The sequence below is a fragment of the Lissotriton helveticus genome, chromosome 9 (assembly GCF_964261635.1).
Source record: "Lissotriton helveticus chromosome 9, aLisHel1.1, whole genome shotgun sequence".
In the NCBI taxonomy this organism is placed as follows: domain Eukaryota; kingdom Metazoa; phylum Chordata; class Amphibia; order Caudata; family Salamandridae; genus Lissotriton; species Lissotriton helveticus.
The window spans coordinates 922,168,008-922,180,821 of NC_136070.1; the positions used below are offsets into that span (position 1 = coordinate 922,168,008).

Below are 12,814 nucleotides of genomic sequence, written 5' to 3' on the forward strand. Positions count from 1 at the left end.
AGTGGAGCTTCAGAGTTGAGCTTCAGAGTGCAGAGTGGAGCTTCAGAGTGGAGCTTCAGAGTGCAGAGTGGAGCTTCAGAGTGGAGCTTCAGAGTGCAGAGTGGAGCTTCAGAGTGGAGCTTCAGAGTGGAGCTTCAGAGTGCAGAGTGGAGCTTCAGAGTGCAGATTCAGAGTGGAGCTTCAGAGTGCAGAGTGGAGCTTCAGAGTGGAGCTTCAGAGTGGAGCTTCAGAGTGGAGCTTCAGAGTGGAGCTTCAGAGTGGAGCTTCAGAGTGGAGCTTCAGAGTGGAGCTTCAGAGTGCAGAGTGGAGCTTCAGAGTGCAGAGTGGAGCTTCAGAGTGCAGAGTGGAGCTTCAGAGTGCAGAGTGGAGCTTCAGAGTGCAGAGTGGAGCTTCAGAGTGGAGCTTCAGAGTGCAGAGTGGAGCTTCAGAGTGGAGCTTCAGAGTGCAGAGTGGAGCTTCAGAGTGGAGCTTCAGAGTGGAGCTTCAGAGTGCAGAGTGGAGCTTCAGAGTGCAGATTCAGAGTGGAGCTTCAGAGTGCAGAGTGGAGCTTCAGAGTGGAGCTTCAGAGTGCAGAGTGGAGCTTCAGAGTGGAGCTTCAGAGTGGAGCTTCAGAGTGGAGCTTCAGAGTGGAGCTTCAGAGTGGAGCTTCAGAGTGGAGCTTCAGAGTGGAGCTTCAGAGTGGAGCTTCAGAGTGGAGCATCAGAGTGGAGCATCAGAGTGGAGCATCAGAGTGGAGCTTCAGAGTGGAGCTTCAGAGTGGAGCTTCAGAGTGGAGCTTCAGAGTGGAGCATCAGAGTGCAGAGTGGAGCTTCAGAGTGCAGAGTGGAGCTTCAGAGTGCAGATTCAGAGTGGAGCTTCAGAGTGCAGAGTGGAGCTTCAGAGTGCAGAGTGGAGCTTCAGAGTGCAGATTCAGAGTGGAGCTTCAGAGTGCAGAGTGGAGCTTCAGAGTGCAGAGTGGAGCTTCAGAGTGCAGATTCAGAGTGCAGAGTGGAGCTTCAGAGTGGAGCTTCAGAGTGGAGCTTCAGAGTGGAGCTTCAGAGTGGAGCTTCAGAGTGGAGCTTCAGAGTGGAGCTTCAGAGTGCAGATTCAGAGTGGAGCTTCAGAGTGCAGAGTGGAGCTTCAGAGTGCAGATTCAGAGTGGAGCTTCAGAGTGCAGATTCAGAGTGGAGCTTCAGAGTGCAGATTCAGAGTGGAGCTTCAGAGTGGAGCTTCAGAGTGGAGCTTCAGAGTGGAGCTTCAGAGTGGAGCTTCAGAGTGGAGCTTCAGAGTGGAGCTTCAGAGTGGAGCTTCAGAGTGGAGCTTCAGAGTGCAGAGTGGAGCTTCAGAGTGCAGAGTGGAGCTTCAGAGTGGAGCTTCAGAGTGCAGAGTGGAGCTTCAGAGTGCAGAGTGGAGCTTCAGAGTGGAGCTTCAGAGTGGAGCTTCAGAGTGGAGCTTCAGAGTGGAGCTTCAGAGTGGAGCTTCAGAGTGGAGCTTCAGAGTGGAGCTTCAGAGTGGAGCTTCAGAGTGGAGCTTCAGAGTGGAGAGTGGAGCTTCAGAGTGGAGCTTCAGAGTGGAGCTTCAGAGTGGAGCTTCAGAGTGGAGCTTCAGAGTGGAGCTTCAGAGTGGAGCTTCAGAGTGGAGCTTCAGAGTGCAGAGTGGAGCTTCAGAGTGCAGATTCAGAGTGGAGCTTCAGAGTGCAGAGTGGAGCTTCAGAGTGCAGAGTGGAGCTTCAGAGTGCAGATTCAGAGTGGAGCTTCAGAGTGCAGAGTGGAGCTTCAGAGTGCAGATTCAGAGTGGAGCTTCAGAGTGCAGAGTGGAGCTTCAGAGTGGAGCTTCAGAGTGCAGAGTGGAGCTTCAGAGTGGAGCTTCAGAGTGCAGAGTGGAGCTTCAGAGTGGAGCTTCAGAGTGCAGAGTGGAGCTTCAGAGTGGAGCTTCAGAGTGGAGCTTCAGAGTGGAGCTTCAGAGTGGAGCTTCAGAGTGGAGCTTCAGAGTGGAGCTTCAGAGTGGAGCTTCAGAGTGGAGCTTCAGAGTGCAGAGTGGAGCTTCAGAGTGCAGAGTGGAGCTTCAGAGTGCAGAGTGGAGCTTCAGAGTGGAGCTTCAGAGTGGAGCTTCAGAGTGGAGCTTCAGAGTGGAGCTTCAGAGTGGAGCTTCAGAGTGCAGAGTGGAGCTTCAGAGTGCAGAGTGGAGCTTCAGAGTGCAGAGTGGAGCTTCAGAGTGGAGCTTCAGAGTGCAGAGTGGAGCTTCAGAGTGCAGAGTGGAGCTTCAGAGTGGAGCTTCAGAGTGCAGAGTGGAGCTTCAGAGTGCAGAGTGGAGCTTCAGAGTGCAGATTCAGAGTGGAGCTTCAGAGTGCAGAGTGGAGCTTCAGAGTGGAGCTTCAGAGTGGAGCTTCAGAGTGGAGCTTCAGAGTGGAGCTTCAGAGTGCAGAGTGGAGCTTCAGAGTGGAGCTTCAGAGTGCAGAGTGGAGCTTCAGAGTGGAGCTTCAGAGTGCAGAGTGGAGCTTCAGAGTGGAGCTTCAGAGTGGAGCTTCAGAGTGGAGCTTCAGAGTGGAGCTTCAGAGTGGAGCTTCAGAGTGGAGCTTCAGAGTGCAGAGTGGAGCTTCAGAGTGGAGCTTCAGAGTGGAGCTTCAGAGTGGAGCTTCAGAGTGGAGCTTCAGAGTGCAGAGTGGAGCTTCAGAGTGGAGCTTCAGAGTGGAGCTTCAGAGTGGAGCTTCAGAGTGGAGCTTCAGAGTGGAGCTTCAGAGTGGAGCTTCAGAGTGGAGCTTCAGAGTGCAGATTCAGAGTGGAGCTTCAGAGTGCAGATTCAGAGTGCAGATTCAGAGTGGAGCTTCAGAGTGCAGAGTGGAGCTTCAGAGTGCAGATTCAGAGTGGAGCTTCAGAGTGCAGAGTGGAGCTTCAGAGTGCAGATTCAGAGTGGAGCTTCAGAGTGCAGAGTGGAGCTTCAGAGTGGAGCTTCAGAGTGCAGAGTGGAGCTTCAGAGTGGAGCTTCAGAGTGGAGCTTCAGAGTGCAGAGTGGAGCTTCAGAGTGGAGCTTCAGAGTGCAGAGTGGAGCTTCAGAGTGGAGCTTCAGAGTGGAGCTTCAGAGTGGAGCTTCAGAGTGGAACTTCAGAGTGGAGCTTCAGAGTGGAGCTTCAGAGTGGAGCTTCAGAGTGGAGCTTCAGAGTGGAGCTTCAGAGTGCAGATTCAGAGTGCAGAGTGGAGCTTCAGAGTGCAGATTCAGAGTGCAGAGTGGAGCTTCAGAGTGCAGAGTGGAGCTTCAGAGTGCAGAGTGGAGCTTCAGAGTGGAGCTTCAGAGTGGAGCTTCAGAGTGGAGCTTCAGAGTGGAGCTTCAGAGTGGAGCTTCAGAGTGGAGCTTCAGAGTGGAGATTCAGAGTGGAGCTTCAGAGTGGAGATTCAGAGTGGAGCTTCAGAGTGCAGAGTGGAGCTGCAGATTCAGAGTGGAGCTGCAGAGTGCAGATTCAGAGTGCAGAGTGGAGCTTCAGAGTGCAGATTCAGAGTGGAGCATCAGAGTGCAGATTCAGAGTGGAGCTTCAGAGTGCAGAGTGGAGCTTCAGAGTGCAGATTCAGAGTGGAGCTTCAGAGTGCAGAGTGGAGCTTCAGAGTGCAGATTCAGAGTGGAGCTTCAGAGTGCAGAGTGGAGCTTCAGAGTGGAGCTTCAGAGTGCAGAGTGGAGCTTCAGAGTGGAGCTTCAGAGTGCAGAGTGGAGCTTCAGAGTGCAGAGTGGAGCTTCAGAGTGCAGAGTGGAGCTTCAGAGTGGAGCTTCAGAGTGGAGCTTCAGAGTGGAGCTTCAGAGTGGAGCATCAGAGTGGAGCATCAGAGTGGAGCTTCAGAGTGGAGCTTCAGAGTGGAGCTTCAGAGTGGAGCTTCAGAGTGGAGCTTCAGAGTGGAGCTTCAGAGTGGAGCTTCAGAGTGGAGCTTCAGAGTGGAGCTTCAGAGTGGAGCTTCAGAGTGCAGCTTCAGAGTGCAGAGTGGAGCTTCAGAGTGCAGCTTCAGAGTGCAGAGTGGAGCTTCAGAGTGCAGAGTGGAGCTTCAGAGTGCAGAGTGGAGCTTCAGAGTGCAGAGTGGAGCTTCAGAGTGCAGAGTGGAGCTTCAGAGTGGAGCTTCAGAGTGGAGCTTCAGAGTGGAGCTTCAGAGTGGAGCTTCAGAGTGGAGCTTCAGAGTGGAGCTTCAGAGTGGAGCTTCAGAGTGCAGCTTCAGAGTGCAGAGTGGAGCTTCAGAGTGCAGCTTCAGAGTGGAGCTTCAGAGTGCAGAGTGGAGCTTCAGAGTGCAGAGTGGAGCTTCAGAGTGCAGAGTGGAGCTTCAGAGTGCAGAGTGGAGCTTCAGAGTGCAGAGTGGAGCTTCAGAGTGGAGCTTCAGAGTGTCAAGAGCAATGCCAATAGCTCTAACTTTAACAAAGGCAAAACCATTGCATTGTAAATGCTTGTTTAATAGACTGTCTCTCCGTCCCAGCACTTTCTGCTGAAAGAAATACACGCCCTGGTTTTTGAGAGGGTTGGGTGAACGTGCACATTAATCACAGTGTTGTGCAGGCTGGCGTTTCAACCGGTCCTCTCATGACACCAGGTACGTGGCTTAACTCACAGTTCCATGCTGTGCTGCCTCTCCTCTTTTATTTATTTGTTTATTTATTTAAAGAGTTTTATATAGCGCTGGCTAGACCCGAAGGTATCAGAGCGCTTTACATGAGAATCAACAATGTAACAGAAAAAGATCAACAATTACAAATACATCAATAAAATAGGCAATACAATTAGGAGAGGAGAAAAAGGAGAGAGAAAAGTAATGGAGGGGGCAGGGGAGGTGAGAAAGGGAGGATAGGGGAAGAGACAACAAGGAGAGACGAAAGGAAGTCTGTCTAAAGACCGACTGGGTAGGTGACGACCAAGGAGGGAATCCACGGCCCATCTCCCCTATAGCTAAACCAGGTAGCTCCATTGGGCATCAGACAAAATAGTTCAGTCTCAATACATTGAGAGAGCAGAGGAGGAGAGACATAAATAGAGGGAGGATGCGGGAAGAGACGACAGGAGAGACGAGAGGAAGTCTGTCTAAATACAGCAGAATCTAATGAGGGGTGAATCAGGGATGCAGAGCCCTTAATTCAGTGCCAGTGATCATGGGCAGTGTCAACCTTTAGTCCTATTTCTATGTCTGTGCCCAACTAGATTTTTGGTTCTTCATTTCTGGTCACATCAAGCAAAGTCTGGTCCTTGTCTAGAGAAAGCTCTGGTACTGGCGGGAGGAGAGGAAAGCTGTGGGGAGGAGGTGGTGGTGTGGAGTGGAGTCAATGCGGATGGCTGCTGCACTAATGCCACTGTTGCGAGGACACAGCTCATTTCATTCTCCCCATGAATTCAGTTATTGACGGTACATGGCCTCTGTCCAAGCAGGTTTCTGGGCTGCCCAGGCTGAGGGGAGCTGGAGGAGGGAGGGAGGACCAGGGAAGAAAGAACTATGCTGCGGAGGGGTAAGAGAGATCAAAAGAGTAAAGTAGTTGGAGGATTGAAGGTTACAGGGCCTGATTTGTGCCGGTGGTTGCAGGTGGTGAGCTCCAGTGATCATTTTTGTGGAACGGGGCTTATTTTCAAACAAGACTTTGATTCAGAACAAGAGAGAGAAAGGCAAACAAAGCTGCGAGAAGAAGGAAGAGAAAGACAGGAAAACTGTGACAGGAAGAAACAGGGAAGATAAAACGCACGAGTGTGACAACTGCACATGAAGTATGAGCTGGAGGAAGAAAGAGGCATGAGGTGGAATCAAAACTAGGCAATCTTCGTATTCAGCAACCCCAAAGCAGTGGGTCCCAAGAAAATGTTTGGGCTCTGACACTTATTTGTGACGCAAATTAGGTACCGAAGAAGAGAGAAAGAGAAAGAAACGGACAGAGCAGACAGAAAGAAGGAGGGGTAGAGCCTTAGATAGACAGAGGAAGTAACTTGGGAAGATTAGAAGAAAGGCCAAAGGGTGAGATAGAGTGGGAGGAAAAAGGCAGACTCAGAGAGAAAGGATAACATCTGATAGTGACGAGGGAGATTTGGTTAGAGAGCCATAGGAGACACTAGGTGCAAGGACATTAGCAGCACAGGAGGAAGGAGTGAGGGGAAAGAATAATAGGTTTGGACTTCCACTGGAAGAGTTGGAGAGCTGGTAGCAGGGGCGTAGCACAGGCCCCTATAGCCCCTACTGTGCACGGGTGCCCCCAATTCTTCAGCGGGCTCCAATTCAGCCAAAGGCCAATGAATATCGGTCAGATATGGGAGACTCAGGGTACCCTCATCACATTCTACAGGGGGCCCCATCATTTTGAGTTACACCAATGGACGGAAATAGAATACATCTAGGGGCATATTCAGAAGCCCTTGTGCCTGCGCCATTTTTGGTGGCGCACCGACGGTGCATTTTGCTGCCCGATATTTACAAGGACACGTAAAGCCACCCTGCGAGGCTTTTCGTGTCCTTATAAATACGGAATCTTTTCATGCAGCACTTTGCGTGAAAGGGGCGTGCCATGGCTTCTGACGCATTCCCAGATTTACAACCTTTCGTAAGCCTGGGAACGCATCAGAATGCTATGCTTCCCCAGGGAGGCGTAGGGAGGTGGAACAAGAATTGTTTTCATTTCTCATTTACAAGCAAGTAACACAGCATGGTGCCGCAAGCCATCTGGCTGCACAGCGCTGCGTTACTTTGGAAGCAAAGGTATGCGTCATATTTACAACAATATGACGTATCCCTGAGCTCTCTCCTGCGCTGGTGCACAATTGGCTGCAATGCGCCAACGCAGGTACCCTTTCAGGGTGCCTACATTGTGGGGATGTATGTTTTTGTGCAGGGAGGGACACCTTCCTGCACAAAAACAATCACGAGAGGTGTTTTTCTCTTTTTATGTGTGCTGCAGAATGCAACACACATAGAACGAGATAAACACTAAGAGAAATGAAAACCTTTCTTCTCGCGCCTAGCATTCTGACAAATTCCCAGGTTTACGAAAAGTTGTAAATCTGGGAATGCCGCAGAAGCCATGGGTGTTACTTGGGAACACTCAAGGCACGCCCCTTTCACGCAAAGTGCTGCGTGAAAAGGGGCCATATTTTCAAGGACACGAAAAGCCACGCAGGGTGGCTTTATGCGTCCTCGTGTATATAGGGCAGCAAAATGCGCTGTCTGTGTGTCACAAAAAGTGGCGCATCAGCGGCACAAGAGCCTTGTAAATATGCCCCATGGTCCCTAGTTCCTGGAGGGAGGAAGCAGAAAGGTAGTAATAATTGGGGCAGTGCAGAGAGTGAGAGATAAAGCTCAAATAGGAGAGCGTCAGAGACAGAAGCAGAAGGAGGGTTGGGGAGAAAAGAAAGAGCAGGAAAGTAGAAAGGGTGCTTTTCACACAAATTGTAACAAATGAAAGAGGTCGTTCTAGGGGACACTGTAATTCAGTTTGGGTTTTTCCCTCAAACCAACTGCATTCTTCAGCGTGTAGCCCAGTGTGCTAGAACGTAGTGTTTGTCAGGGAGTCTGTGGTGGACCACAAAGGCCAGCCACGTGCCCTGACTGCAAAGCACAACGCTCACCATGGCGGGAGCGCGCGCTCATATGCACGCATGCGTGCGCACACACACCTATCTAATGTAGCTCATGCATGTCTCATACCCGAAAGGAAAGCATCCAGGGCATTGTAAAATCTTTACTCCAGGAATCCATTAACTTTGGGTCAAGTGGTGGCAAAAAAAGTCGGTAAAGTGATGAGGTGGACAAGTCATGAAATCAGTATGACAGTCCACATTTACTTTTCTTTAAAAAAAAAAAAAAAATACCACAAAGAAATTGTCATCAAGGAGAAACGTGACAGTAAATATGATCTGCCTTAGGTTGCAAAGGCTGCATTTTTAAATATCTTATGGGGTGAAGACAACTGCTGCAGAGAGCTTTGTGTGCCCAGTAAATTTCACGGAATCATAATAACTATAAGAAAACTCTAGTGGTTTATGCACTTGCTGCAGAGAACAGTGTTAAGTCTTGTGTTAAGTCTTGTCACAGTTTTGCCCCATAAAGTGGCATAAAGGTGTATTGTGTCTCGTGCAAAGACCATGGAGTAACATGAAGATAAAAGATTTTAGTAGGTTGCTGTGTTTGACACAGAATTCCTTTTACTAATTGCAGTTCATAAATTGCAATCCTTCTAATATAGCATAGTGGGCTATGACCAGCATCAAGGAAGTGCATGCAAACTGCAACACATGGGTTTAGAACTGTATTGTTTTTTTTAAACATATGTTTATTGTTTTTGTGCAACAGACATATATATAATGCAGGGTTACGTATCGTCAATCTATACGTACATTTTATGACACTTGATTTTGCAGAAATTACACAGCAGGACGTTACAGCGATCTTATGAATTCTTATATATGTCATAAGTAACATTACGTCATTGTTTAGATACAAATAACTTATTAGCATGTTTTCGGAGCATTGTGCGTCTGTATCTCACAAGTGACTCTGTGCTAAGCACAGCCATTGTATGTTATACAGAGTTGCAGCCATATCTTCATGTTTCACAACTATTCTACAATAACAAACTCCCCACCTTTCCCACCCCCCTGCAGCTCGGCCCACTTCCCGGCTAGTAACATATTCACATGTTTAATCTTTCCCATGTGTGCCCATTACCTCTGTAGTACACTCTCCTTGTTTCCCACCCCTCCCGAGCTGACATAGACTTTTGCGGACACTCCTGGTGTCTGGCCCTGGGGATTTAGTTAACGAGCATCTATACGTTCTCAATAGGATAGTATATCTAGTGCGGTATATTCCTCCATCATCATATTCCAAGCCATAGATATTGATGTCCTACGTTAGCTCCTGTATTCTTCCCTTTGTAATTCAGCCCCCTCTGCTTTCCCCCACCTGACCATTTCTGCATGCCACTCCTGCAGTGATGGAGCCCTAGTGGCCTTCCACCGTATTGTGATGTTTCTTTTTGCTAATAGTAGTGCAAGGTTAGCAAATCTATGAGATGGGTTACCCTTCTTCCCATGGGGTCCCAGGCCCAGTAGACAGTATTCCATTGTGTCATTGCTGCGCACTGGGGCGACGGTCGTCAGTATTCAACACACCGACGTCCAGTAGTGTCTTAATCTCGGACAGTCCCACACCATGTGTAACAGACCCGTGTGGGATGCATGACAACGGGGACAAGAGTCTTCTACACCTGGAAACATGATGTTTAGTCAACGTGGGGTCAGATACGCTCTGTGTAGTAGCATCAATTGGATGAATTTGAATTTAGGGTTGCGCGACACCTTCTTGGGGTAGCCTATTATAGTGTCCCATTCTTTATCCGTAAAAGCATGACCCGCGTCTCTTGCCCATTTGTCCCTGAGTGGCTGCAGTGAGATCGCCGCACCAGTTCGGATCCCCCGTGACAACCATTTTGTCAAGTGTGCCCCATGTCCCATTAAATATTGCATAGTAGTGAGTGCGTTTGTAGCGGGTTCAGTATCCCCTTGGGTCCATGTGTCTCTAATAAATCTCGAAATACTGGCATGTAGAAGGAACAGTCAATCCGAGGTTCCATGTTCACGTACAAAGGCCTCATGCAACATTAGAACCCCTTCTGAGAAGAACGCCCCTACGGTAGTAATTCCTGTGTCGGACCATGCCCTCAGATCACATTGGGTTTTTTCTTAATCTGTTGTTATTATAAGGCTGCTAAAAGAGCTTTCTTTGGGTAGTAAAAACGTTTTTTTAGTACAGATAAAAGCAAGCACCTCAAGTTTTAAATCCTGACATTGTGTTTCTCCTGGCCACGCACTCTTGACACATAATCGCTTACAGTAAAGGCAACGTATCACTCCTACACCTTGAAACTCATTTTCTTATATAACATCTTGTACATTGATTTACATACCTGTATGATATACTGTCAATGTATAATGTGCGGTAAAGCTCTTTGACCTACTATATTGGGATGAATAGCGCTATCACAAATTAAATAAAAAAAGCAATGCTATTTAATTTTGTTATTCATGAAAATACTTGTACAGACCAATACTTTTGACGTTCTTACAGTGCATGCACATCTCTTATCTATAAGGACTAAACAAAGTCAAAAGCTTGCCTCCAAATTGTAGCTTCTCTTAAGCACCTGGAAAATGATATCAAGCTGGACACCTTGGTTTTCCTCCATTGCGTTGGTATCTGGGTATTAGGCTCCAAATACCTTCTAGCCAGGGTCATATTCAAACAAAACACTGTGGCCGGAGGGATCCCTGATCCAGCTTACTAATAGCCTCTGGATCCTGGGTCTGTCTGGATCCCCTTCATTCCAGCTCTGCTGGTGTGTAATAGTCACTCCTATAAAACCAGATAATGCATACGTAATTGATAAAATCCTCAGATCCAACCTTTTCCTACCAAAATCGTATGCCAAAAGCTCAATGAATCATATCAGAACACAACATCCGTAACTTATCAGCACTATTCAATTTAGAATCTAGTTTAAGAGGAAAACATCAGAACCTTTTGGAAAGTCAACAATAGAATGCTGACAATGGAGTCCTTTGAGGCCATACCAATGGTCAAACGCGCCCTGAACAAATTCTAATAATTTCATGTGAATTGTAATATTGGATGTCAATATTGTTAGTCAGATAGGAAAATTGAGCAACCAATGTACTCTCTTCACAAAAACATTACCCAGAATTAAGAAATTGAATATTCTTGCTTTCAGCCCAAAAACGTTCTCCATACTGTAGAAGTAATATTTAAATTGCATAATAATTGTAGTATTTATTATTTTATCATATTACTATGTTATTTTATTATAAAACGTGTGTTTTTAGTAACATTTTATCACACTTAACCAAGATTGCTATTTCTGTGTAAGTTTGAGTTAGATATTAGTGTGACAAGAGACTGTTTGGATGGTGTGTATAGATAAGCGGAAACCAAAACAGGAAGATCAGAAATCAAGCACATTCCACTTCCTGTTTTTTCATGTGCCAATCATAAGCTTGTCAGGCTGCTGATCCAACCCTTGTTCGTAGCTGCAGATGTGGAGGATCTAACAGAAAGCAGCTACTTGGGCCCACTTCTTTGACAAGGTCTATTCCCATGATGGGCATGAAAACCTTTCTCCTGCCTCACTGCAACACATTGACTTTGATACTACCCGGTGCACAATTTGTCCAGCTTAGTTTCACATGGAGGCCACGTTGTCCTCAAAAAAATCTGTGGAGGAGCCAGCAGCTGCCCCCTGTAATCTAGCCCAACAATTTACTAATTGTGGGCCATGCTGGCACCGGGTACCACTCTTGCGTCACCTCACAATTTGCCCTTTGTAAGGTGTGGAAAAATGAGGCTGTCCACGTGCAGTCCTGACAAAGAATGTTCCCAATGCAGGAAACCTATGGTGCCCTGCAGTCCCTTCCGCACATTACTTGCTGTTCCTACCCCCCTGCAGTGGCGAGTTGCATTACCCTCATATTAAATCCCAGTGGATGAAGAGAAGCAGATGTGCCCAATGTCCTCATGAAAAAAATGCTCAGTGTGCAATTGTCTTCTGTTCTATCTGCCTTTTATATGCAGTCTGCCGAGTTTGGGTGTCTGCAACCCCCGCCGCTCTTCACACACATAGTTGTCCCACGTTAGAGTTCCTGTTATACCTTTTGCACGTCACACAAATTCTGTCTACATTATAGATTGCTATTCTGCCAATCCTTTCACACAATAGTGAAGGTAAGCATGTTGGCAGCCACAGCCTGGGCAGGTAAGAGCAATGGGGCCGGGTTGAGGGGGAATTCGACAGACCACCACGAGGGAAAATTAAATGAATAATTATTTCTCCCTTGTCGTTGTCTGTCAAAATCCCCCCCACCTGGCCCAACACACTACCGCCCTTATCTGCATGGGCCGCGTCTGTATATCGGGTTAAGTATGACTTTACCACAGTTAAGTTCACATATATGAACTTTGTCGATAGACATATCTTCAACTTACGCAAATGAGAAGTTAACAATAGTAACTCTATTCTAACCTATCCACTCTTTCCTTCGCAGTATTTTTCTAATCAATATACTGCCTACAATATTTTTGTTGTATTATATTTCTGAGCTCGATATTTTGACATAATACAACCCCAGAGTGAAGTGCTCTTACTCCCTTGGCTTGCAGAATCTGACCACAGCCCCCTCATTCACTCAAGTTAAGAATACCTGAAAGTTGCCCTTTCAGTCACTAAGCTAATTGATCATCACAGGGACTCACAGTGTTAGTCATCTATGCATGATCTATCACTTGTTTGTCTTAGAAGGCATGCCACCATTTAGGTTGCAACCTTTAGATAGTTGAACTCTTTTCTTATGGGGAGGATAGAATATGTCAGTTTATTATTTTTTGTGTGGAGTTTTATATAGTGTGAACTAGACCCGAAGGTATCAGAGCACCTTACATGAGCACTAGTTACGTTACAGACGGACACATTCAATTTTGTTACGCACACGGAGATTAAGGGGCAGATGTATCAACAATCAGATTTGCGAATCTCAAATAGCGATTTTTTAGAAATCGCTATTTGGGATTTGCAAATTGGTATGTATGTAGAAATTCGCATTTTTTTTGCGATTTCTTAAAATTCCTTAATTGCGATTAGCAAATTGCGAATCGCAATTAAGGAATAATTTCCCATTCATTTCTATGGGCCAGGAGGCCCATAGGAATTATTGTGAAGTTATTCTCAATTTGCGATTCTCAATTTGCTAATCGCAAAATTAGAATAATTTCAAGGGTGCAAGGGTGTCTTAAGGACACCCTGCTGCACCCCTGAAATTTACATGTGTGCGCAT

At 47.1% G+C, this 12,814-nt stretch overlaps 1 protein-coding gene across 1 annotated transcript in view; it reads left to right on the plus strand.

The window, feature by feature from the left end:
- CLIP3 (CAP-Gly domain containing linker protein 3) overlaps nt 1-12,814 on the plus strand; it is a 204,868-nt gene that overhangs the window by 20,220 nt on the left and 171,834 nt on the right. The window lies entirely within an intron of this gene.